The 27,756-nt window shown below is 39.1% G+C and overlaps 1 protein-coding gene across 2 annotated transcripts in view; it reads left to right on the top strand.

Moving 5' to 3' along the window:
• Nucleotides 1-27,756, top strand: part of slc8a4b (solute carrier family 8 member 4b) — a 100,397-nt gene that overhangs the window by 1,255 nt on the left and 71,386 nt on the right. The window contains exon 2 of one of the 2 annotated variants that reach the window (XM_017699659.2): nt 708-936. The exons of the other annotated variant lie outside the window; for it this stretch is intronic. The gene's annotated coding sequence lies outside the window, so the exon portion shown is untranslated. The remainder of the gene's footprint in view (nt 1-707; nt 937-27,756) is intronic. 2 annotated transcript variants of the gene reach the window in all.

Here is a 27,756-nt window from a genome sequence, read left to right as displayed (position 1 = left end):
CCCTATTCATCAACCTCCTACTTAAAATGGGGCTATTCAAGAAATAATGGACCTCGTTCACCAATACCTTCTTAAGAGTGTTCTTAAATTAGTCCTTGAGAAAGGTCCTTAGAAAAAGTCTACTTCAGAGTCATGACATGTCTGGCCACTTGGGTTAAAATGTTTTAATCATTTTATTACTTTTGTAACCCTGTAGAAATAAAAGCATTTGCTGTTATACTAATGCCGGTAGTGCCAGTTTCTACAGGTCTATGTATTGATATTGGCAGATATGTACAAGAAAAATGCCATAAAGATGAAACATTGAAAAATCACTTGATATCAATATTTTTATCGAAGCATCGATTCTTAAAAGTAAATGAAGGGATTGATTGATACTTCAGCATCAATCTGCCCATCCCTACTGCAATCATAATCACCATGAGGATTAAGAGGTTACAGATTACATGGCTTGATTAATTCATTATAAACTGTCATGCTTATGCCAGCAGTGTAGGCAGAATAGGCTGCTCATAGTGCAGGAGTACATTTGACTAGGATTGCTTCAATAAAACATGCACAAACTGACTCATTCATCAGGCTTCAGTCTGCAACCTGTCTGAAGCTGCAAATGAGAGGAGGCTAAACATTAGGTGCTCTCATCCTTTCAGAGCTATTAATGGAACTAATCTGGTTATTTGTGTGTGTGTGTGTGTGTGTGTCGGCAGGAAAAGAGAAAGCCACATCCTGCCCGGCTTTCTTGACCTTACTAGTGCTGCTCTCCAAAGGGGGAAGCCTCCAGGCTTCTGCAACACTCTGGCACAAACCCAGTGAGGGAATAAGCTCAGCTATGTCTGCCTAGCAGCAGCTCTCAGCCCACAGTGCACCAGTACAACCACCTGTTTGACAGACTACCAGAGCCCTAATACAATCAGTTTTCTGTCAGAGTGGCTGTGGGTAAGTGTCACTGGTTTTGCTGAACATATAAAATGTACATAGTGGAGTTCACAAATAGTTGGACAGTGGCACGAATTGTGTTATTTTGCTTCTACTCTGTGCTCCATACATTGGATTTGGATTGATTGAAACAATGACTGTGAGCTTAAAAAGTGGTCTGTCAGATTTAATTCAAGTATATGCATCTATATTGGGTGAACCGTATATGAATTACTGCTTATTCCATACGTAGTCCCCCTCCCGCCCCCCCCATTTCTGTCAACCATAAGTAACTGGACAGTTGGCTGCCTTATTGTTTCTTGACCAGATGTGTGCAGTTGCATCATTGTAGTTGCATTATAGCCAAGAAAAGCTCTAGAGTTGTGTCTACAGTGGGTCAGAACATGAGGTATTTACATCTAGAGTCCTTTGTAGTTGTTTCTCAACATGAGGACCAAAGAATATGTTAATGCTATTAAAGCAGACCATCACGAACCTGGAAAATCCAAAGAAATGAACGAAAAGCTAACGAAAAATAGCTAACGAAAGAAAGGAAAGAGCAACTAACATCTAAGGACCACAGTCTCACTAAACAATTAAAGAAAGACTGTGGAACTATCTATCTATCTATATATATATATATATATATATATATATATATATATATATATATATATATATATATATATGTATATTTAGTATCTCTGTTTTGTTGTTTTTCAGTTTTTGATGTAATTTGAAAATGTCTCCCTGTACATTGTGTGTAAATATCACAATGAATGGACCAAAAGAAACGGTCAAAAATTACTAAGAAAATGAAATATGTTTTTTCCATCTCCTGTAAAGTTATCATTTTGGATATATGAGTTGCAGCCACTTTTTGTAGCTAGCTAGACATCTGTCTATTATTTTTAGGAATTTTCTCCCACTCTTCCATGCAGAATGCTTATAGTTTTGTGATATCGTTGGGCTATCTTGTATAGTTTCCGATTTTCAATCCTGTTCAAGTGAGGGGACTTTGAGGACCATTCCAAAAAGCTTCTGCTTCATTCTTGGAGTAGTTTGTGATGAATTTTGAGCCATATTTTGTTTTCTGTCATGTAGTAGAAACTAGCCTCTTTTCATCTTCACTTTCTTGGGTGACTGTGTCTCAGGTGCTTCCAACATTTGCTGATATTAAGTGGAATCCATTGTTCCAATTACCTGTGCAGTGTTTCCTGTGCCACTCTTTTTAGACAACTCCAAAGCAACGGACCAAACATAATAACAGCTTAACAGTTGGCAAATGCTGCTCCTTTTTTCCCAAATACACCTGTAGTACTTTTGGACAAAGAGTTAAATTTTTACTACATCAATCCACAGCACTTGTTGTTTTTAATGCATCTTGTTTATCTAGATTTCTACTTCAGATATTGACCTTTGTGGTGAGGTTGCAAGTAATGTTTACTTCAGATGAGTCTTCCATGCAGATCATATTTGTGCATGCTGCACTGTGTTGTACAGTGGTGTGTCACCGCACCTGTGTCAGCTAAACCTTCTTGAAGGTCCTTTGCTTTTGTGTGGGAGGATTTCCTTTGCCTTTCTGGCCAGTCCGTTCTGTGAGAGATTTATTTGTTTCCGATTTTTCCTTGACTTTACAGTTTCCCATCAACTGGCATGTCTTAATGACATTTTGGACAGTGACAGTGCAAGCTGGAAGTACTTTAATATTCTCCTTATATCTTTTCACGTTCACCTTGTCTGGGGTGCCTGACATTAAAGCATATTTTTTGCATATCAGCCTCACTGTAACATTTCAAATTCAGTGTACTAAGCCAATACAAGAGGAACTGTGTCAGTATCCAGTCACTTTTGAACTGCAGTCCACATTTCCAGAAGGCGTTATTCAGATACTTTACTTGAACTTTGTGCTGTCATGCGTGTAATTAGTGTATTGAGCTTTTTGGTGACAGCCAGTTAAAATTCTTTAAAAAGTAAAATGCCTGATTTATAAAGAATAAAAATAGTTCTGTAAAAGGTGCCTTTTCTTTATGTAGGGATTTTATGTTTCACTCGCTTTGACCAAAGACTGTAAAATTTAGATGACCTAAATCCATTTCAGACATTAACTTTCATCTCTGTTTGTACCTTTCTATTCCTCTTTTAAACCTCCATTTCCATCCTCCATCCTTTGCCCCATCCTATCACAGTCATTCGCTTTCAATTTCCATAATCCATTGCACAATTGAAGTGTAACCTGCCTTACGTAATAAATACAGAATGCCACACTGATGATTTTGGTATTAGGAGCATTTGTGCACAGACTAGTGTGTTAGTGCGTGTGCTAGGGCCAGTGGGTCTATAGAGCTTGAAGTAGATCCCATTCTAATGATTGGATTATAGAGGGATCAGAAAAAATAGAATTCACTTGGGAGTCTCTCTCTCTGTCTCTCTCTCTCACTGTGTCTGTCTTTTAGTCTCTATCGCTATCTGTTTCTATCTCTATCTCTTTCTCTATGTTTATCTCAGTATCTTATCTCTCACTCTCTCTGTCTAATACTATCTCTCTGTGTGTGTCTCTCTCTTTCTCTCTATTTGCTTCCCTCACCCCCTCTTTCTCTCTCTCTCTCTCTCTCTCTCTCTCTCTCTCTCTAGCTATCTCTCGTGGGTTTTTTAAAAAGGTTTTGCTCCATCAAGTTATTTTATGTGTCAGAAAGTGTCTCAGTAGCTGAGATGATGCTGTCAAACACACACACACACACACACACACACACACGTGTGTGTGTGTGTGTGTGTGTGTGTGTGTGTGTGTGTGTGTGTGTGTGTGTGCGTGTGTGTGTGTTTTTCATATGTAAACACATATGCACAACCACACCCCAACAGATTAGCATAAATACACTAGTATGAGAAACTAGATTTGTTTCTGGTCTATCTCTTCTGTAAAATAAAGCACAACCTAATTTCACTGCCCAGTTTGCTGCTCTTATGGTCAGCTTTAAGCCTAGTCCTGGAACTGGATTTTCTTTTCAATGGAGAATCTTCATTTAGAATGCTGTGTAGTCCAGGAATATGCTTAATCCCTGTCTGCTGGTAAACCGTCACTGAATATCTGTATTATAATACAAGGCCAAGAAATCAGTTCTGATTCGAGATATCTTCAATCTTGGGGAGGATGTTATAGATTTACTTTAGGTCAGTACATTTACACGGGCATTCCAGCCAAAATAAATAAAAAAAACAGTTCCTACTGTTATAAACATGCCCACTCGCCTCCTGTAGGGCTACCACAACAGAGTGAGATTTATACTGTGGGGCAGATACAGGAGTTTGAGCTATTTGTTTTTTTTTAAAAACTGTTAGCTGGTTATTGAAAAAGGAAGACATACAACAAACGTTACTGCTAGGAAGCCAAAGATCGCATCTGTATTCATTAGCCTCTACATCGGTGGGCTTGGACTTTTTCCAGCTTTACAAAATGCATGTTGGGTATTGTTGTAGTAAAAGTACTCTGATACACAAAAACACAAAAAAGATCATTAAAAAATCATGAATTCTTGTAGCCTGAGGCTGAGGAACACAGTGCTGCACTGCAGAATAATATGTGACAAATAACAAATTAAGTGCTTGTTTTAAGGCTGGAATGCTCCTTTAAACTAAAGTCAGATGTTATTTAGAATCTAGAACCAACAATCGGGAAACAAAAACAAATGACCTGTCCTGTACTTATTCTGAATCTTTTATGAACGCCTGGATTGAGAGTACAGCGATCATTTTATATCAGTTGATGTCCTCTGGAATGAGTTATTTCATGGCCCTCAACTGATCAGCAAGGAGAAAAATGAATAAAAGAACTGCTGTTAGAAACACTGACTTAAGTGCCAACATTGACTTTCAGAAATAAATGAGATTACCACAATATGAGTACATCTAATCTTCCCACAGCTGTAGAAAAGAGCACAAAGACGTGTATTTGTGTGTGTTTATTCATGTAGAAACATTTAGAATATTCTTCCCTACAACCAAATGTGCGTATGAAAAATAAAAAAGGAAAAACACATCTCATCACTGCTTGTGAGATGGATCTTTCATGCAAGCTTTCAAATGAATAGAAGCTACATGTTTCTGCACTTTCCACAGCTAAGCTATTTATTTAAGAGTTGCAGAGTTTTCCTTTTTTTCCCACACCATGCCAAATTTTTTATTAATATGGTGCGGGTGCCAGGAAAATGTATGCACAATCTGATCTATACCCCTGGGGAGAAACAAAGAAGTAATTAAAATAGATGGCAGAAAGAAATGGAGGTTGGCTAAGGCAGGCTATTGTTACAGAATGATTCGTCAGGACCACTGCTGTCATCTGTCAGACTTCACCAGCGTGGTCAAATCAAGAGAGCCAGGAGCAGGGCATGTGAGGTAGCAGTGGCAGTTTTCCCTACCCGCTAAAATTTTAATGTTAACAGTTGAGTGGATGCAGTTGCATTTATACTGCTGTGTAAATACATCACCTAAGTGTATATTCACTGGCCTTTAATTTAAGGCTCTTCTCTTTTATTATATTCAGACCTATTTGACAGAAAGTCAGAGTGAAAGGCCTTGCAAATAATCTTCTCTTTCCTTTTGTCTCCTCTTCACTCCAAAATGGCTCCATTGAATTAGATCAACTTATTCAGCCTGTACATGTCAAACTAATATTAATATATTAAGGAAAAATTCCAGAACTTGTTTTATTGTCTGAAGTGATAAAATGAGGTCTGTTCATATCTTGCATGAGCATTCAACAGTCCCAGTTTTCATTATTTTGACTACATGTAGTTTTAATATGTTTAAGATTAATCATAATTTTATATTGTTTTATTAAAATCAGTTGTCCCATGTGACCAAAAAACTACAATGTTAAAAAAAGTCACTTTTGAAAAAATCTTCAGATTTGTGCTCAGGCAAGATTAGGGAACATATGACAACTTATTATATATATATATATATTATTCTACATATGGACATCAATGAGTTCTTATGTCCCACTTTTAGGATGTTGCTGGGTGAACTCAGGGAATTCCATCCTATGCACTAGTATTTTGAAGTACTCCTCAAAGTGTTCTGTGGACTCTAACCCAAATAGAGCACCATCCATCCATCTAAGCCGCTTCTCCGTCAGGGTCGCCCAAATAGAGCACCCTTTTCTAATATTATCTTCTTAAGAAAACGTTCGATTGACAGCTTTTGAAGGCTAAAGACTTTTTCAGTGCGAATTTACAGGACTTGATCTGTGTTCCCTGATGATGTTCTCATAGGACAACCTGATTACCTCTGAGGTGTCTTCCTCCACTGATATCTCAAACATGTGAAAAAGGCAATTAATCCCTTGTGCTGTAGGCCTGTTACTCAGTTATATTCTTAAGACTTATTATTTAGTAGATGCTATACATTGTTCAGTTACATGTAAGTTATGTAGTTAAGAATGAGGATTCGAAGCCCATATAAGGGTTGTTTGGGATTTATTATTATCAAGACTTGTTGTTTATTAACTAATGTGAAGAATTACAATATAAAATGTAAAAAAAATTCTAAACAGATAAATGAAATATTTTGCTTTTTCACTGTACCATATAGAGCTCCAGTTAATCTATTAAATTATATAAAGATTGGTTGATTATATCATAATTATGATGCTCAAATATATGGGCACGGTTTTGTCCACTAGATTTTAGACCATGTCTGAGGGATTTGCTTCCATTCAGCCTCAGAAGCGTTAGTGAGGTCAGGCACTGAAGTTAGGATAAGGCCTGGTCTCAGTTGCTGTTCCAGTTCATTCCAAAGGTGTTTGATGGCATTGAAATAGGGGCTCTGTGCAGGACAGGCAGGTTCTTCTATACCAAACTAAGCAAACCATTTATAGACCTTGCTTTGTGCATGGAGGCACTGTCATATTAAAACAGGTAAGGGTCTTCGCCAAGCTGTTGCCACAATGTTGGAAGTATTCTAGAAAGTCATTATATGCTGTAGCATTAAGATTTCCCTTCACTGAAACTGAGGTGCCCAAAACCATGAAAAACAGCACCAGACCATTATTCTTTCTCTTCCAAACATTACAGTTGGCACTGTGCTTTGAGCCAGGTCATGTTCTTATGTTCACCCTGATTCATCTGTCAGACTGCTTGATATTAAAGTATGATTCATCATTTCAGAGTGTTTCCACAGCTTTAGAGTCCAAAGGCGTTAGCTCCTGACAAACAGTTCTTAAACTGATGTTTCTTCCATAAGCAGTTTTAGACTCTAGTGAGGCTTGCACCTGAGTACAGACAGTTACTAGGCTTTACCCATTGTGGTTTTGTGTGGCCTACTGCTTTGCCACTGAGCTATTCTTGCTCAGAAACATTTCCACTTTACAGTGTTAGCACTTACAGTTGACCAGGGCAGCTCGAGCAGGTAAGAAATTTTGTGACCTGACTTTTTGGAAAGGTGGCATTCTATGACAGTGTCACAATGGAAGTTTCTATGTCTATGGATATTTGGCTGTATGCTTGATTTTATACAATAGCCAAACCCACTAATGAGAAAGGGTGTCCACCACACCTTTGGCCATATATGTTATGTAGTTATGAGGAATTAAGGTGTAGGCTTATATACAAGCCTTGAGGGTTTAAGGGTTTAAAATAAAGATTATTAAGATTTTTATGTACCATAATTTTCAATGTATTGCCTCATCTGTGAGTTTAAAAGGCCATGACGATTAAAGGGAAATGTTGATAGCCCACAGTAGCTACAGGGATTTAAAGGGTTCATGTGGAGTGAAAACAGTACAAGGTAAAAAGATGTAATAAAGATCAAATGAATAAGTGTGTGATTTACGGTTCCAGGTGCCAGTGGTACAGAGGGAAGGGGGAGGAATGAAAGGAATTGAAAGAAGGCATGAGGTTTATACAGGGGAAGAGGAGCTGAGGGTGTAGAGGAAGAGAGAGACGGAGAGGATAGCACAGGAATGAGAGAGTAGGAGTGTGTGGAGTGAGATAAGGGGGAGAGTTTGAGGGATAGAGTGAGGTGAAGGTGAAAGAAGAAATAAGGATGAATGGAGGTTTGAGCCTGAGGTGGCTTGTTCAGGTTGAAATGGCTGTCTACTCTTTTAAAACCATTCCACTCCTGTCCGACACTCCGTGCATCTCACGCCTTCTGACAGCTCTCCAGTGGAGGCAAGATCAAAGAGAGGCTGAGGGTGGACGGACACACACACACACACACACACACACACACGCACAGTTACGCCCTCCAGAGCGAGTGTCACAGTAGTTAAAGTGAGCTGATTTACTTTTAGCTTCTGTTAGCCAAGACTCTGAGCCATAGGGCTGTCAAAGAGAGAGAGAGAGAGAGAGAGAGAGAGAGAGAGAGAGAGCAAGAGAAAGAGAGACAGTATAAGAGACAGAGACTGAACAAGACATTTAATGAAAAAGAAAGAGTAAGGGAGAGTGAGAGAGTCTGAGCAACAGGACAAGATCAAGTGAAGACGGAGTGAGAGCTGCTGAGTGAGAGATAGAAAGATTGAGTGAAAGAGAGAATGAGCGAGAGGAAGGCAGGCAGAGAGATGGAGACAAGATAGAGGAAGAGAGAGAGACTCAGTGAGATTGCATTAGAGAGGGAAAGAGAGATTGAGATAAATAGACTGAGCAAGATAAAGAAAGACAGACAGAGAAAGACATTGCATGAATGAGAGATTTTGAAAGAGAGAAAACGAGCAAGAGGGAGAGACAGTGAAAGAGACAAAGCAAACTGGAAAGACTGAGCAAGAAAGAGGGATTGAGTGACATGAAGTGAGAGAGGGATTGACCAAAAGAGAGAGAGAGAGATTAAAAGATAGACATTGACTAAAAGTTAGAGAGAGATTGGCTAAAAGAGAGATTGGCTAAAAGAGACAGGTAGAGGTTAAAAGAGAAAGGATGTCCAAAAATAGAGGGACAAAGAGATGGAGACAGAGTGAGAGAGATTGAAAGAAAGAGAAAGGAAGTTTGAATTAGGGACATATAGATCAAGTGAGAGAGAGAGAGAGAGAGAAAGAGAGGGAGAGGTCCAAAAAAATATAATGACAGAGAGGGAGAGAGAAAATAATGGAGTGAAAGAGAGAGAGAGAGATTGAGTGGAACGTGCTGGAACAGAGAGATGGCGGGAGAGAATGATTGAGCAAGAGAAAGAGACACTGCTCGAGGGAGAGAGATTGTTACAGAAACAGAGAGATGCAATGAGTGAGCAAGAGAGAGAGAGAGAGCCAGAGAGAGACTGCATGAGAGAGCTTTTGAAAGAAAGAGTGACAGAGAGAGAAAGATGGCATAAGAAGCAGGCTCCACCCATCCTCCCCAGACCGTGTGTTTGATTTGACAGTAGCAGACTGTGGCAATAAAACTCCATCCCAGCTATGAAGACCCCGTATGTGTGCGGAGGGCCGCTGGCTGGATGCCACTTTGCAAATGCTGTGTGTGAATATGTGTAAGTAAGAGATGGAGACAGACCAGCCCTCCTACTGCTTCCTAATGCTCACCCCGGCTGCGTGAAGCTGGTGCTGCGCGAGGCTCGGCCCGCACCGCTGTGACATTGCGCATGAACACTCTGCCACAGTGCTGCCACAGCGCTGCAGGAGCGTTCCCTCAGCCTCCCAGGTCCATAAAGCCTCCCTGCCTTCTGAGCGCCTTTTAGCCAGCCAGATTTAATGATTGGAGACCACGGAGGGATTTTAAAAATTGATCTGAAGCAGCAGAGGCTTGGGGCCTAAAGCTGACAGCTATCACCTCACCGGCTCAAAATGTGCTTAAGAAGCTTTCAAAAATATTCCTTCATTGTTTAGAAGATGGGATAGACAGTGTCTAGCTTCGATTATTCTGCTCTCTAGTGGAAGCTGCATGATATGAACAGAAGTAATATTGTGAGTATATTGCATTATATTGCTATATATTGTGACTTCAGTGCTCCTTGCAGTATCTTAGAAATGTATTGGTGAACCAGTAATGTGACATGGTTAAAAGTTGGCTTGCATTATTTGCACCAGAATAATTTACTTTTGTTAAATTACATTAAGAAGTTCATTAAAGCAGCCACAGAAGCTCTATTTTGGAGCTGTGAATAGTCAGGATGCTCATAGCGCACAATAAAAATAAGGGGGCTCGTTAGCATACAGCAGCCTTCTGCAATATGTGTTGAAAAGACTAATATCATGCTTATGATTAACCTGTGCACATTTCATTTTTTCTGTTCTGATCTCTGTAGTTTTGTGTTTTTACTTTTGTAATGCTAGACACTACAGACAGAAATGACTATGATCCCATTAATCATCTTTCAGATTTCTAGACAAACTGCATTTGTGACATGTCTTCTTTTTATTTAAATGTCAGATCTCAGCAGGAATATATCTATTTTTATATTTATTTATAGATTTGTATATATTTATGTTTATTTCAGCAATTTTAGTCAATTTGGGTACACTTGAATCTAATTGTACTCCCTGAAAAGTTATATCACTGAACCATTCTTAAAATCACTTTTCTTAAAATCAGCCTTTCTTTAAAATGCAGAGCCAAAAACAACACCGCCATTCATGATATTTTGGCTTATCATTCCGAACCATATTCTGAACCATATTACAGAACAGTGCTGTAGTACTAAGACAGTGTTTATACTATACATTTTCACCCTTCACCACACATGATTTTAGATATTGAAACACAAGTATTAATTTATGTTATGTATCCAGTTTCCAGTTTTTTCCAGTTTAGAGAGTGCTGGAAACATTTTTCTTTCACCGCATCGCCGTCACAGTGACTCAGACTGATCTATGAACTACTTTTCTGACTCTGCACCATAGGCATGTCTAGCCTCTTTTAGGGGTTGGGAGGTGTTGATCTCATTGCTCAGCACCCCTAAAGCTCTGATCCTAGAATTGCCCCTGCTCTGCACTAAAGATTAAGATGCTTGTTCTCTCCTAACAACATACAAAAGCACAAAATAAATTATTATACTTGCAAATTTATTTACAAACCTTTTTTTAACTGTGATATCTGTGACAGCTCTCTTATGAAGGGAATGTTTTGGTTTTATTTTGAAGCCATAGTCTGTCTTTTACACGAGTAATTGTTGCTACTAGCCTACTTCACTGCTTAAATGCTGCTTGCTTAGCAGAGCTGATGTTAATAAACCTTCCCCAGGAGTACTTAATGTTCCCATCACATTAAACGCTGTTTTAGTTGATATTTGGGTCTCTTGCTAAAGCCTGTAGTGATTCAATGCTGTTTGTTTTTAAGAATCAACAATCGCCGGAGTTTTCAATCGCAGTCTGTTTATTTTTCAAATCAAATCAAATTTATTTGTATAGCAGCTTCACAGAATTCCAGAAAAGACGAAGTTTTAACAAGAATGTAAAAAAACCCCAGGTGAGCAAGCCAGGGGCGACAGTGGTGAGGAAGAACTCCCTCAGAGCTGAGGAAGAAATCCTCCTCTGGTCAAACTACCTTCAAATGATTATACTACTAATATTAATAGCAGTAGTATTAGTAGAAGTAATAGCTAGGAGTCTATTAAAACTTCAGTGTAGTTTTCTGGGCAGCTAATCCAAGGTAGGTGGTGGTAGCTGGGGCGTGGGCAGCTGGTCTGAAGTGGGTAGCAGGAGGGCTCGATAGTAAGTCACCCTACAGTGTCCGGCCGTACATGTGGGTGGTTGTATAATCGGAAAAAAGGCAGGGAGATGGAATTAGTTCTATTCTGTCTGTTTGTTCGTAAAACAGGAAATGTGAACATTTCCAGAGTGTGGCTAACGACTCCGGCAGATCTGACTATGACAGCTTAAATAAAAGGAGAGAACCAGAAGGACACACAGACATGGCAGCACTCTGAAACAGTTTGGTATCCCTCCGCTTCACCGTCCACAAACCTGAGTGACCGCGTGCAAGCGGCAGGATGACAGCACCAGCGTCTCAGTTTAATATAATTCCCTGTGTCCATGGACCCCCGGATCTGCTGCCTTTATCGAAGGGGGAACATTACTTACCAAAAGCTAAACAGAACAAGTGAGTTTTCAGCCTAGATTTAAAGATTGAGACTGTGTCTGAGTCCCAAACATTTTCCGGAAAATCATTCCAGAGTTTGGGGGCTTTATAAGAAAAAGTTCTTCCCCAGCTGCAGCCTTATGAATTCTAGGAACTATTAATAAGCAAGCACTCTGGGATCTGAGTTTGGTTATTTTTGACCTAAAATCATATCAGCATGTTTGTGACTGACAACAGGGTGAAGAACATGGTGGTATCCAGTGGTGGTATCGATAGAAACAGGTAAAAATTGTCCTATCAAAATTGTAATTTATCATCTTATGAATTTAACCTATCAAATTGTGCTGCTTATTTTAAAAGTCATGTTTTATTACTTCTCCTTGACCTGTGAGGCGACTTGGAATACAGTGGAATAAGTGGATATTCACATAAAGTCATCATTACAAGTCAGTAAATAAAACACAGCCCAGTAAAAAGTCAGTATAGAATGTATGCATCATATACACCTAAATACACCACTTTTACAGAAGGATAATATATTGCATTTAACTGGACCTATGATACCTGTTTTACTACAAAATGACCTATTTTATCATAACGGTCTGACATGTTTTCTTGAACAATGAAAATCTGCTACTTTGAAATGTTTTCTCTCTAGTGCTCCTTCAAATTGAAATAAAAATACATAATTCAAACCTCATCTGAAGGCTAGATTCATCTCATTTGCAAATCTAAATGTAATCTAAATTGCAAAATTTTGATTAAATAATAGAAAATTAAAATAGAAAAAATAGAAAATGTGCTAAGTGCTAAACTGCAGCTAACTTTAGGCTTTGAATGGTCTTGACAACAATCATTAGTCAGTAAATTAGAGTATAGAGTAGATTAGAGGAAGATACAGATAAAGTAAGTTTGAGTCTTGTGGGTAAACTTGCACACAGAAGAGTCAATATACTCCCATTCAGCATTAATGGCTTCAAACAACTGAAATCATTGCCAAACTAGTTTGTCTTTAATGGCAGACCAAATACTCTTTAAATCTGTACTCTATCCAGGCCAAACCGTTACTAAAAACCATTTGTATTTTAGACTTGGCCCATTTTTTTGCAGGGCAGTGCACTGTTTAAAAAATGATCTATTCACTTGTAGTGTCTTGAATTTCCATGATGTGTTTTAAGTCTCTTACTATTTAATGTCTGTATTAATATTGTACTGTGCAGACTTATTTGAAAGCATATTTCAGCTGTTAGTTTGTGAGAACTGCAGGCTGTGTAATCTGCAGAGAGTGCACAGATGTTGGGGCAATCACAGTCTGCATGTTTCCGGAACAACCAGAGTTTGTTTTGCGCATTAGCGTTTTACAGAATAAACAATAATCTGGCTTACAGCAGGAGTTTTAAATCATCCAATAAGATTTACAGTCACGTAGTGAAAGTGGGTGATGCAGTAAACCCTGCCATGTTGCTTTACCACCATCCAAACATAACCATCTTACACTCTGACAAGCTGTGCTCGCAGCAGGTGCTTCATATTCTTTTGAGTGTTCCCATTAGTCTCTTTGTCAAAAACAGTCACATCCGTGTACACGCACATGTATGTATGTGTTTGTGAGTGATTGTCAGATGCGAGATTCTCTGCTTCAAACGAATGGGTTAGCATGATCAAAGGCAGCGTTTAGCGCTGTGTGTTGCTATCACATCACCGGCAGCTCCACAATCAGCAGCTCCAATTATAGCTTTCAAAGAGGAAGTTGCTTTCTCTGTCCCCTCTCTGTCTCTCTCTCGCTCTCTCTCTCTGTCTCTCTCTCTCTCTCGCTCTCTCTCTCTGTCTCTCTCTCTGTCTCTCTCTGTCTTTGCCTCTAACCCCATGAAGAAATCACAAAACCTTCTATTAGTATGTGTTCAACATAGCCTACTATGAAACTAGTGGTGAGCAATAAGATAGAAGTTTGCCTTGCTAAATATACCATGGGTATCCAGCACTTCGAACACTGAACACCTACATATATATTTAAAAAATATATATTTACACCAGTTGTATGTAGTCAATTTATAACTGCATTAATGCGCATAGTAACAAGCAGCTAATATCCGCCCATTGTCTTTCTCTGTTGACATGTTTCACCAATTAAATGAAAACCATTCATTTCAACCATTCCATTATTGGTTTTCTTTTCTATTACAAAGCCCAGCTATGCTTTACTTACACTTTAGTGACTACTTTACTTTAAAGATAAGGCATCAAACAATGCCAAACCATGCTAATAGGATTTTTACAAAAATGTCTCATATACTAGTGGTGTCCAGCATACTCAAACAATTCCACGTTGCACCACAATAAATAGTGTACAGCCGAATAACATTAGTGGATAAAGGATACCCATAATGCACTGTGTTGGTTGGTTATAAGATTCTTCTCTGAAGAGGATTAACAAGTCCAGCTACTATGGCAGCATCTCCACAGACCTTTCTTTGCTCCTGTTACAGAAGGGAGTACGCTCTTCTGATGTGTGCAGTCAGGCTCAGCAGTTATAGCACACTGGTGGAATAACGTTTACAGGGTGTTTTGTGATGGAATGTGCTGTTACACAGCAATGAGCAAAACTGTATGACGTAGTGAAATTGTCTGAAATTGGCGACCTGTCCAGGGTGTATCCTGCCTTCCGCCCGAAGACTGCTGGGATAGGCTCCAGCATCCCCCCTGACGGAGAAGCGGCTTAGAAAATGGATGGATGGATGGATGGATGGATGGATGTTTATCACCATCATAAATTCAGTTCCCTGTAATAATGTTCTATATAGTGATCCAGATTTTTAGATGTAGGGTTTAGGGATTAGGCATTTTGGTTTTTCATTGCAAGGGCTTAATTGTTTTATTAACTCTTTATTTGAAGGCTGTCTATGTAGAAACTATGATACAAGCATGAGCATTGATGTATTTAAAATGTTATGCTTGAGTATTTATGAAGAGCTTATGAACAATATTATTTGCAGGATAAAGTTTTTTTTAAGTAAATTACTGTTGTGTATTGATTTACAGTCACATAGTGAAAGTGGGTGATGCAGTAAACTCTGCGGCGTTGCATCATTTCCAAGTACTGGAAGCAGCATTCCCAAGTATTGGAGCTTATCAGAGTCTACTGATTTAAAAAAAATCTGCATGAGTAAGTTCAGAAAAAAAAGAAGTTCAGAGTAGTTCGATGTGAAGTAATCCGTACTAGAGAAACCTTCTCAGTCAGAATTGTTCACAGTGGTGGTGAAAGAAACTATATGTTTAATGTAGTTATGGTGTAACTGAAGTTTGGTTCAAGGAACATGCCTGAAACCCCTTCAATCTAACGTCCTATAAATTCACATCCTCACCTTCTGTTACCATGACGAAGTGTTTGCAATCCATACCACCTCCCCATGTACCCCCTTAATACTACATCAGTCCTACTACAGCTATGAGGGAGAGTCTGGCCTTCCACCTACTGGCAGAAGCTTCTCAGAACTCCAGTCCAAGTTCTCAGAGGTCTCCCCCTCCCTCAATCAGTCTTCTCTCATACTTCCACGACATGTTGAAGGCATGGCCTGAACTCACAAAATTGCACTAAAATCTCCCCCCCTAAGAGGTCTTCCATGTTATGGCTATGAATATATTTCCTGGTGCCTGAGACAATATTTTGCAATTAAGAGTGTTTAAATACAGTTTTGGTCTAAAATATATTTTAAATACACTCATAGCAGAGAGGGACTTGCAGGGAATTGTAATGCAAAATAGTTTGCAAAGAAAAAAGATTATTTTACCATCATCAACATAAAAGCTCAGAAGACATGTGTGGGTTCACTGGTGGTTTTTGATAGTAAATACAATGGCCATATTAGTGTTGTGAACATGTTGTGTGTCCTTGTTCCCATCTCCACCATTGTGAAGAAATCCGAATCGGTGAGTTTCACCACACTGAACAAAACCACTCTGATTTGTTTGATTTTGTTTACAGCTCAACCATAGAACAATGCAGAAAGATGCCATGAAAGATGTCAATTAAAATTTGCCAATTGTCAGATATATTTTCTCATATCACTTTAGTTTAAAGACAACATTCAAAGAACTGTTATACAAAGGTTTATTCCAGCAACACAATCTGATTGGCTGAGACACACCCTGTGTTTTTATTTGTGATAACCGCACATTGTTTTCACAATAATGTATCGTTCCGCTGAGCACTGGTTGCGAAGTGATGACCCACTCTATGCAGCAGCTAATCTATACTATGTTTCTATGTTCTATTTTTAACAATTACTAGAACAGAAAATGAATACATTTGATAACTTCTATAAGATAATATTTCAGCTGCACCTCGAAGAAGAGTGTGTAGCAGGACTACCTCAAATTTTAAACCTGTAGTTGCTCATAAGTGAGCTTTTTGGTCAGCAACAATGACTAAACAAACTGGAACAGAATACACTTTAGCTAACAAGATGAGCTGTGAAATGCTTTACAATGGCTAGTACAAAACAATTGGGTTAATCTGGCAAATATTGAAGCTGAACCTGATATTGTGATATGGCATAAAGTGAAATGGGACTACTTGTTTTAATGGAAGGAATTGCCAATACTAAAGCCCATTTTGGAGTTACTTTGCTTTACTTTTTTATTTATTTTGCAAAACCATTGTATAAAATCAATGTAAAACTAAAGATTATATGTTATCATGAATAACATCAAGGCTGTGGAGATCTATAGCACTCGCCTTTGGCTCATATCTGCTACCGAATCAAAGATTTGATGTTATTTCTGATAACACATTCCCCCTTGTGCTCTGTTGCTTACATATAAATGATAGGGAAGACGTCAAATAATCTCCTATGATGGTCAACTAATGTGGTCAATGATGGTCAACTAATGTTTTGCATTCTGTCCATTTCAGCTGTCGTGACATATACTGTATACCATGAAAATGACTTGAAATGTGTTGTGATGTTGTATTTTTGTCCGATCATCCAACCTTAGAAAGAACAGTACATTGTCTCCTTCATCTTTGCTCAATCAAGATTCCTCTGCACTCTTCATCACTCCATCTTTTGAAAGAGAGACATTATGCTGGGAAGGTTGCGGGTTTAGACAGCAGAGAAAGTCTGCACTGTTGGGGTAAATATAACCTGTCACAGTATATGACAGCCTGTATTTAGAGGCTACTTCTTCTTGTTTTTATTGTACTCAGCATTCAGTCATTTTTGCTTATGGTCACACAGAAAGGCCTTTAGATCAAGGGTCATTTTCTCATACAAACAAATACATGTGGACTAAGCTAACCCCCCTAGCTTACCTAATTGTAATCAAATTATTCTCCTTTCCTACTTGTTCTCTTTCTGCTTTTGTCTTGATTCTTTTCTTACTTCAATCTTGCTTGTTATAGTTTGGCTGGAATTTTCTCAGAAGAGAATTTTTGTGCAGAGGTGTTTTTGCATAAACACATGCTCACACACTCTTACATACACAAGACCAAAGGGTCCGATTTATTTCCTCTCTGCCTGTGCTCTTCTGTTTTTGAGTGCGTAATTTAAGGCACCACAGATTGCCTTTATTTCTGTCGTTCTCCACTTTCTGCTCTGTATTGCTGCTTGGAAGTTGTGTTGATACAGTTGTTAATTAGCAGCAAAGCTCTTAAATAATTCAGGGTGGTTAATTAGGTTTTCCTGAGAAATGTATATGAAACCACCTCACAGACAGTGAGGAGCACCAGCTCAGATCTTCGTGTTGTCTTGGGTTATGTAAGGACATCTATGACGTGTTAGCGTAAAAAAACAGATGTAGGGGGTGTGTGCATATGTGCGTAGGCGTGTTCATGCATATGCTTATTTGCATGTGTACATATGTGGCTGTGTGTAATGACTCCTTGGTGTATATGACATGTGATGCATGTGTGATGAGTTCCAGGCCCTAATTAGATTTCTCTTTTTTGTTTTTCAACTAAACCATCCAAAGTTTGTGCATGTGTGGTATATGTAAGTGAAAATAAGTTAACACATCCTCTACAGAGAAATTATCTCATAAATGTATATGCTGATCATATTGAAATTGGACAAATGTTTTTGTACTATGTATTTTTTTCTTCAGTTACATTGGCAGAATGTATTTCAATGGAAATGTGCATACTATTTATTAAATTGAACTAGATTTTTGTTTTCGTAGGTGAGCTAGCATGTCAACAGTTAGTAAAGTGTTTTTATTCTTTCTAAGTGTTTTTTTTTTTATTTTGTACTGCTGTACGTGTTTATTTAACGTCCTTTTTAACTTGGCTTAGCCGTCTTTGCAGCAAATTCTGAATTGTTTTCACAACAGGGGGTTCTCATTCCTCTTCTTCCGCCTCATTGCTGACTAGCAGCCCCACACAGAGTCACATTTCACACACAGAGGACGAACAGTGTCCTAGGTAATGTGATAACAGATTTACAGGTGAAGTGTATCAGGCTTGATAAAATGTTATATATGATATTGATATGATATTGGGCTATAATATACATGTAGCTGTTTGCTGTCTGAAAGTGCTATCAGAAGGCTCCATGTGTTTCAACGGAGCCCTGGTTGAAAAGAGAAGGCTCTATGTGTGTCGACGGAGCCTGAGCAAGGGGGCCCTAGTTTCAGGTCCCAGGAGAGAGTTGGGCCTCTCTGTCTTTCTAGAAGCTGAGGCCATAATAACAAAAATCAGATGTAAGCCATACCATAAGATATTGTCATGTGTTAATGTATGGATTTTGCGTTATGTGTGTGCGTAAATTTTGCTTAAAAAGCTGAAGCATCTTGGACTGGGGGAGAGATTCCATATTGGCTTCTGGGTCTCTGCAACAAGGGCTTTAAGCGCTATCTTTAATTTGAAATAAAGTTGTTCATGTTTAAATTCAGATAGTGTCTACAGAGTTTTCGTCTCCCCACCTACACAACTGAGAATAAACAACACAGGGAACACAATAGTTAATGTGATTCTAATGATCAAAAATGTTTATTAAGAGGTCACATAAACTATGACAGCCAAAGGACATAATGGCATAATGGATGGGTGGGTGAAGGTCAGATGATTTCTTATACGATGCCATTGTTATCAGTAAACAGAAACAGTGGCAAAAATAGAGGAGCTCCAAGTCATGCTTTACCTTTCTTGATGAGTCACAGACAGTGAGTCTACCTGAGGTAATGGCAGAATTACAACAAGTCTGACATCCTTGGTGTGACACTAAGGTCAGTGTAGACCATTATTAACCGGTTAATTGTGCAAACTAGTCAGCTCAGGAACATTCAATGTACGGGGGTCAGTACCTCCACAGCTATAGAGTGATTCATTATTGAGCCTAAAGGCTGTGGGTAGAAATGGCCATTAGGCTAGTGAGTACAGTTGGGCAGACTCCCTCGAGTCAAATTGAGCCTTCAGAGGGCTGCATGTAGAGACCTCTCTCAATCCTTTAAGAGCTTGAATGAAGAGACTGCACTTACTCCAGACCAGTGTAAAGAAAGAAAACAAAACACACACAGGCACATATCCCAGCGGTCACTGGGCAGAAGGTAGGAAACACCCTGGACAGGTCGTGGCTTTGATGATGTGTATGTGTATATATGTGTGCTATGTCTGGTTATAAACTTGATGTAGAAGCATGGACTGCCATATACTGCCTTTCATGTTGTTGTTAGCTGCTTAGCCTTTAGCATGCTAACTAACCAGCTAGCAAAGAAAAGTCAAAAAGGTTTGAAAAGGGAAAAGCATCAGGTTGCAATGATTTTGATGCAATCTAAGATGACATTGGGGATTCCCCTGAGAGGAAATGATGAGGCCAGGTGGACAAGGGCTCCTAAAACAAGCAGTAGGATCGTCTTTCTGTTTGAGGACTTGGCCAAAGTGCAGATTTGTAAGCTATTTGAGTAGATAAATGTTCTGGGATCAGTGATTTTTACATCCATTTGAGTTAAAACAGAGACAGCAGTCAGTAAAATGTGTTCTCATACTTAGACCAAGCTTGTTACCAAGCACCACAAACAGTACAGTTTATTACTTTGTGTGGTGTGGGTCTGCGTATTTTTATGCTTTCATGAATTGCTTGGCTCAGTGTTTGTAGGTTTTAAAATGCCCTCATATACAGCACACATATTTATGTACGAATGTGCATGTGTGTGTGCGTGTGTGTGTGTGTGCTTACTGAAGGTGTACGTGTGTACATTTCTGGAGGCTCTGTTATGTTTGCCAAAGGGTGTTCGTCATTGCAGATGCGAACATAATTGGAAATAAACAGCTACATGCCATATCTCATTTCACTGACAAAGCCAGAAACATACCCATGCATTCATTTTAATGACATTACACAGCCCACTGTACCTGCAAGACATGCTCTCAGTTTTGACTGACAGCTTTAGGCATGGCCACAAATTTGCTGTGTATTCATGAAACAATGACATCTGAGAGAAACAATAACACTTGGCTTACAACAATAACACTTGTCCAACTGGCTTAAATGGGTTTATAACCTTATATTGACAAGAAAACTAAGCACCATATTTGATTGTGTCTAATGGAACAAGCTCCAGAGAGATAGAGCTGGAAAGGATGTACAGCAGGTTAGGCTGATAAAGGATAGAGAGGGAAATGTACTAGTGAGTGAACAGAGAGTGTTGAGTAGATGGAAGGAGTACTTTGAAGAACTAATGAATCAGGAAAATGAGAGAGAGAGGAGGACAACGGGGGGAGAGATAGTGGATCAGGAAGTGCAGAGAATTAGTAAGGTGGAAGTGAGGGCAGCTTTAAAAAGGATGAAGAATGGAAAGGCAGTTGGTCCAGATGACATACCTGTGGAGGTATGGAGATGTTTAGGAGAGAAGGCAGTGGACTTTTTAACCAGGTTGTTTAACAAAATCCTGGAGAGTGAGAGGATGCCTGATGAGTGGAGAAGCAGTGTACTGGTTTTAAGAACAAGGGTGATGTGCAGAGCTGCAGTAACTACAGAGGTATAAAGTTGATGAGCCACACCATGAAGGTATGGGAAAGAGTTGTTGAAGCAAGGCTAAGGCGAGAGGTCCAGATCCGTGAGCAGCAGTTTGGTTTCATGCCCAGAAAGAGTACCACAGATGTAATTTTTGCATTGAGAGTGCATTGAGAGAAGGCATATGAGAGGGTGCCAAGAGAGGAACTGTGGTACTGTATGAGGAAGTCAGGTGTAACTGAAAAGTATGTTAGGGTGGTGCAGGACATGTATGAGGATAGTATCTTGGGTCAACCATCCAGAGCAATGGACAGTGTAGAAAAGAGGTGAAGAAGAGGGTGCAGTCAGGATGGAGTGGGTGGAGATGGGTGTCAGGGCTGATGTGTGACAGAAGGATAGCAGCAAGAGTGAAAGAGAAGGTTTACAAGACAGTAGTGCGTCCTGCTATGATGTGTGGTTTGGAGACTGTGGCTCTGTCTAAAAGACAGGAGGCTGAGCTGGAGATGGTGGAGATGAAGATGCTGAGATTTTTCGTTGGGAGTGACAAGGATGGACAAGATTAGAAATGAGCAGATCAGAGGGACAGTGAAGGTGTAGCAGTTTGGAGATAAAGCCAGAGAGGCCAGGCTGAGATGGTTTGGACATGTGTTGAGGAGGAATAGTGGATATATTGGTCAAAGAATGTTGGAGATGGAGCTGCCGGGTAGAAGGAGAAGAGGTAGACCTCAGAGAAGGTTTATGGATGTAGTGAAGGTGGACATGGAGATGGTTGGTGTAAAAGTAGAGGAGGCAGTGTATAGGGCAAGATGGAGGCCGATGATCAGCTGTGGCAAACCCCTAAAGGGAGCAGCCGAAAGAAGAAGAAGAATGGAACAAGTTCAGTTAAAGCTGTAGTTGTTCAAAGATTTGATCTGATTAGAATCTGATCTGGAGGTAGATAAAAACAGGTAGCCTAAATTCTGCTTCAGGAATGAGGCGAGGATTGAGAAGAAGCTTTTGGAAAGTTGTTCATAGCCATTCTGATTACTTGAAGACTCTGTAGGATGTAAACTGAGCTTGAGTGATTTTGTCAGTTTTCATATAAATTAGGTAGTAAAAAGAACTGTGAAAAATCTGTCGTCAGGCCTAGCTTTGACCATGTTTGTGTTTATATATGAGTTTATGAATTCCACCCAATGTGTAATCATGAGATTCTACTGGGGCTTGAAATGCTTTATTACAGCTGCTCAGTGCTGCTCATATTTATAACCGCAACTGATATATTTTGACACTTTTCAGAGATAATGATGAACCAATAGGCTATGATTACTGAGTAAATGCTTTACTGATGAGCTCTGTTCCAGGAGTTCATTGCTGTCATAACAACAATTTGTGGCTCTGAAATGGTAACTTGATAGGAGAAGCATACACGTATGGATCTGATGAAACTGTTATATATTGAAGTCTTATAAATCATAAAAAACCCACAGGTGTTTCTGTCCATCCTTTCACTGTGAGAAGACAGCTCAACACCATTAGTCTGAAAGGATGCATTGAAAACAGGAAATGGAAAGCAAGAAGAAAAATTGCAAATCGAATAAAGAAGCTGCACAATGGACTGACCACCCCAGAGTGACCACTGAACATGAATCTTGCATTGCAGAACATACACCTAAATTCTGAGACTGAACTTTATGAACTGATTTTATTTTTCTGAAAACTGAAAGCAAATCTACTGCAAGGAATCCAAGCTATAATAAAGGCAAAGGATGGACGCACTACATGCTGAAAAAAAATGCTGATATTTAGTTTTTGAGACCTGCATGATTTTCCTCGGGTTAAGCTCAGCTTCCTTAGTCTTATATAATTATGTAGTGAATACTTCAGGTTTAGACTCTATGTCTGCTGTAGTGAAACATATTTACTCCAGTAGGTTGACAAGTCAGTGATGGCACTTCACGTAGGATCCAATACCATACCCCTTTCCTTCCAAGAAAAAATTAACAGAGAGGGAGAAAGAGCAAGAGAGAGAGAGAGAGAGTGTGAGAGAGAAGTAAAGTGTGCAGTCACTTGAAGGGTGCAAGACAGATGTAACCTTTACTTTTCCTCTCACAAATTAATCAGAGAAAACAGGAAGCTATAACACTGTGGGTGCTTTAAGCCTCTGTCTGCCCTTGTCCACCTGCTTTCACTTGATCTCATTTCTGTCCCCTATATACCAGCTTTTGAACCTTTATTTAATTAGTGCTGCATGGCTAAGCAGGCTTGCTCTTTTACAGAGCTATTGTAAGGGGTAGTAGTTGAGTGTCAAATGCCTTGCTCAAGGGCACAGCGTTGATGGTCACAGGGGATTTAGTGCCTGGGAACACTCTGTTTCACACTGTGGAATCCATTATTAATTTCTTGATACCTTTTTTATGTTTTTCACAAAACATATAGAACATACAGTGTAATTGTCATGTAATATGGTAAAAATCCTGGAGAAGACTGTGTGTAATATAAGAACATTAGTATCATGACTGTCATGCAAACTGAAAACTGACCCACCACAGACTGTTGTTTTAGCATGATGTGTTGGGGCAGGATGTTGTTAAAGCAATGCTACAACACAAATTGACCCATGAGAAGCAAAGTTGTATGTTTGCTGGCTAACACACGAGATGATGGTGATTTACTGCTGGCAGTATTGGGAGTTCTATATAATGCAATCATTTGAGCTATAGAAAGTGCTCATAAGCCCTTTAAGAGATAATATATCTCATGTAGATTAGACCTTAATTTGTCTGTGTGTATTATTTAACCTACTTTTAGCTCCTCAATCTCAAACCCATTTCCCTCACTTTCCTCTCTTTCATCCTGATTCCAGAAAAATCATGATTTTGATATTGTTGGATTTCTCTCTTTCACACACTCTCACTCTAGTTTTCTCTCTCACAGTATGACGATGTATTACAATAATATATCCAGAGCTCAATTTGTGAAATTAATATGAGGAAATGGTGCTCACCATGATACAGAATTATAGATAAACATGTATGAAGGAAGAACTTATGTAAATTGTGCATTTCTAGTTGGACAACAAGTAGAATTACAAAATACATTTTTTCTGTATACACAAACAGGCAGCCTAATGACTGTATTAGACAGGGGCTATTTAAAAACCTTTAGGCCCAACGTTGCCCCTGAAAATGTTTTACAGTTCGACTACTGAATATCAGTCACCATCCATACGTGACTCCTTTTTCTTTTTCTCAAAACCTTGCTATCACTTTGTTAAAGAGAGGGAAGCACCTGCTGGAACAATAAGCACTAATCAATAGGCGAGATTGTCTCAGGGTCCTAGTTTGTTGGATGGCTCAGGCAGCATCCTTAAGGAAGGAATGGATCAATGTTCTCTTATCAGTATCAAGGGCTTCAGGACACAGAGTGATTTAAGAGCTAACTATACTAATGGGAAAACCACTCACTAGTAAGTCGATATCTAGTTAACACTCACAGGAAACCTGTGAAATTCTAAGAAACATGCTGTGAATGCAGTAATGCAGTTCATCATCATGTAGTTTATAGGCTGTGGCTACTATACAAGAATGCAGTTAATTGTAAAGTCAGTATTTGACCCAGATACAACAGGCTAACATATCTGGGCAAGATATAGAGCAACCAAGTTATGTAACAGTTACACATGCACTGTTTTCTCCACTTTATTTTGAGACTACAGCACATGGTTCTTTAAGTTTGCCCCTTTTGGGTAATTTGAACAGATTACTTTTTGCTATGTGACAGTTTAAAACATGGTAGTGGCAGTTTGTTGAAACAATTTTGGCTTCTCTCCAGACAGGAGGCTTGATGATGCTGTTATGTTTTGAGCACTTGCACTGTGGGTTAGTTATAATGGATATGTTTATGTGTCTGTAGCGTCTAATGACAGCTCTTAGTAAGAGTGGGCAATATGTTAAAAATATAACTTCATGATATCTGAAAATATGTTCACTATGTACAGTAGTGTGCAAAAGTATATTTAGTTAATCAGTCAAAATGGCCATCCGGGACATGTTATTCATTTTTCAGCATCAGGAAAAAAGTATAAAACCTAGTTTATAGAAAATTGCACACATTCCTCAACAACTAAATATAATTTATTTTAGTATTTAGTGTGTCCACTCTTTCCTTTTATTACGGACTCCAACTACACTAGTAAATGCACCACCAAAACAGTACTACACATTAATAAAAGGCTTTAAGAACCATAAGAACAGTTTTTATTTAGTGATTAACTCTCCATCACTACATTCAAAGAAGCAAGGATTATTATGCTCTCTTGGTGTCGCAGCATCATCAGCATTCAAGCTCACACTCAGTCTCTCATCAATGGATCGAAAATTTGAACAGCTCTTTTAAATGTCTTTGAAATGAAACATATTGATCAGTGTTCTTTGAATACTGATGACATCCATGATATATTCAGAAAACATCATTGTGACACAGTTTATTGTGATAAAGCTGTCATTCTGCTGTATTGCCATCCCTAGCTATACCTGTTGTTTTTAGTAAGAAGGTCACACACACGCACAAACACTTTTTCTCTGTCTCTCCCCCACTGCGCTGCCACCTGCTTGTTTGTTAGTGCCGGGTCATCTGGGCCGCCACTCTCTTTTTCTGTCTAAACACACTCAGGATCAGTGAACTACTGAAGGTCAGGTTGACCGAGTGGACTTTAGTTACTGTTTTCTGATCAGTGGGCTTAGATTAATAAGGCTGAGTCAATCCTGCTGAGACAAAGGCACTGACCTCAGGCCTGCACTGGGGGAAACCCCACAGGAGCTCACAGACAATGAAAGCACAAACTCTTATCTGACTTTGTTTTATGTCTTTTGTCTTATTCTTGCAGTTTTCCTTCATTTTTTTCTCAGTAACTATTTGTGTTGACTGTCTTTTCTCTGTTCTTGTTATCACTTACCTTCCTTCTTAAATCAACTGTTGTGTGTTCTTGTCCTTCTCTGTCTTTTTCTGTCTTCTCTGAGTTCACTTTTGCTCTATCTCTCTCACTTTATGTGCTCATATACTCACAGTGGTTAATTTAGGTAGATCGGGAGTTAGTGCCTTCACCCATAAATAGACACACACAAAAGGGCTTGCTCGGTTGAACATAAGTGCATGTACACACACACACACACACACACACACACAATCTTTATTTTTTTATACAAAATCAGGTCAGGAGGTAATACATATATGTAAGGGCCATGAGGGCCCCTTCACAGGCTCAAACATCTATATATATGTATGTATATAAATGTGTGTTTATTCTCTATTGTTATGTCTTAAACAAGTTTATACTCTCAAGACATACCGCTCCACCCACTTGAATCTAATGTATTTGGTCTGCTATATAACATTGGTTTGAATTAGCGCAAATACAACACAAATAATGTGTTGTTTGGCAGGGCAGTTATTTATGATGTAGGTTAAATGAATACAGTTAAAAGATCACAGTTTTGATTCCTGACTGCTTGCTGCACCCCCAGATTTAATTTAATGAAGGATTGATTAGTAAACTACGTATTGGATAAAGACTGTATGTACTTGACTTCATCAAGGAGAGATGTAGAAAATGGTTTAGCTAACACATTAAATCATGCCGATTCTATCGTCAGTGTTCCTGGAACACATAAAGACTTATTATTTCCTGATAGAGGAAAACAGTCTATAGTAGCAGCTAGCTAAGTGATCAGTTGAGTAGAGGAGGCTAAAGTTAAAGACTGACTTGTTGCACTGATGCTAAATTAGGCCTTCTGATGACACTCTTTCTTTTCCTCTCAGCTAAACCTTCTCTAATCCTCTTTTTTATTTCGCGAAGCTGTGAACACAAATCTTAATGCTGTAGGCTAGTTGACTAACTAAGCTAGCTAGCCAACTAGTTCTGCATATGCCTGATTTAATTCTATAGCATCGGCTGTGCTCTAGTTTAGTTCATTTTTGGGCAACTGACTGGTCAGACTACCTACCAGAAAATCTCCTGGTACTGTCGACGGGCAGTCCGAGTTTGGAGGGGCCCAATAAAACTGGGGGCTGGTCGCTTGGGCCCCCCTTTGCTGTGGGCCCCAGTGCAACTACTTCCTCTCTCATTACAGTACTGTTATCAAAGCAAAGGCAAACGTTTGCTTATGAATATCTAGGCAAGGACCAGGGCTTCTGAAATAATGTGCCATGGACAGATGAGCCAAAGATAGAGTTGTTTGGTCACGAAGATAGAGTTTCATTTAGTGAAAAACGAACAACAGTATTTAGTCAGAAGAAACTGTAAAACTTGGTGGTGGAAATGTTGTGGTTTAGGGCTGCTTTGCTGCCTCAGGGCCTGGCAAACTTCTGACATAGAGTTGACTATGAATTCTCTTTCATACCAGAGAGTGCTTAAGGAGAATGTGAGACCATCTGCCAAAATGTTAAAAGTCAAAGAAGTGGAACTTTCAACAGGATAATGATCCCAAACATACAAGTGAATCTACCAGAGAGCAAAGAATGACTCAAAAGGAAAAATGGCAGGTTGTGGAATGGCCTTGTCAAAGCATAGATTTAAATCTCTTTCTACTGTGGGGGATTTTCTACTGTGGGGGATTTGAAACGGGCTGTGCATGCAAGAAACCCCTCAAACATTGTACAGTTCAAATAATTCTGCATGATGAAGTTGGCAAATGGTTCTCCCAGTATGTGTCAGAAACAGGTAGACAGTTAAGGGAAATGCTTAAATAAAGGGGAAGTACCAATTGCTGAAGGCAGAAAAAATGAAATAAAAATTTTGATTGATAATTGAAATGACTGCAAAGTCCTCAAAATGTACAGACAAACACATACACAAACTCACAACCTATTGCACTGTGAATTAAAGCTCAGAGAGTAAAGATTCATTAGCACTAAGT

This window comes from Pygocentrus nattereri, chromosome 2, assembly GCF_015220715.1.
Source record: "Pygocentrus nattereri isolate fPygNat1 chromosome 2, fPygNat1.pri, whole genome shotgun sequence".
Lineage (NCBI taxonomy): Eukaryota > Metazoa > Chordata > Actinopteri > Characiformes > Serrasalmidae > Pygocentrus > Pygocentrus nattereri.
Note: the sequence above shows the minus strand (reverse complement) of the source record. Positions and strands in the feature narration are given on the sequence as shown.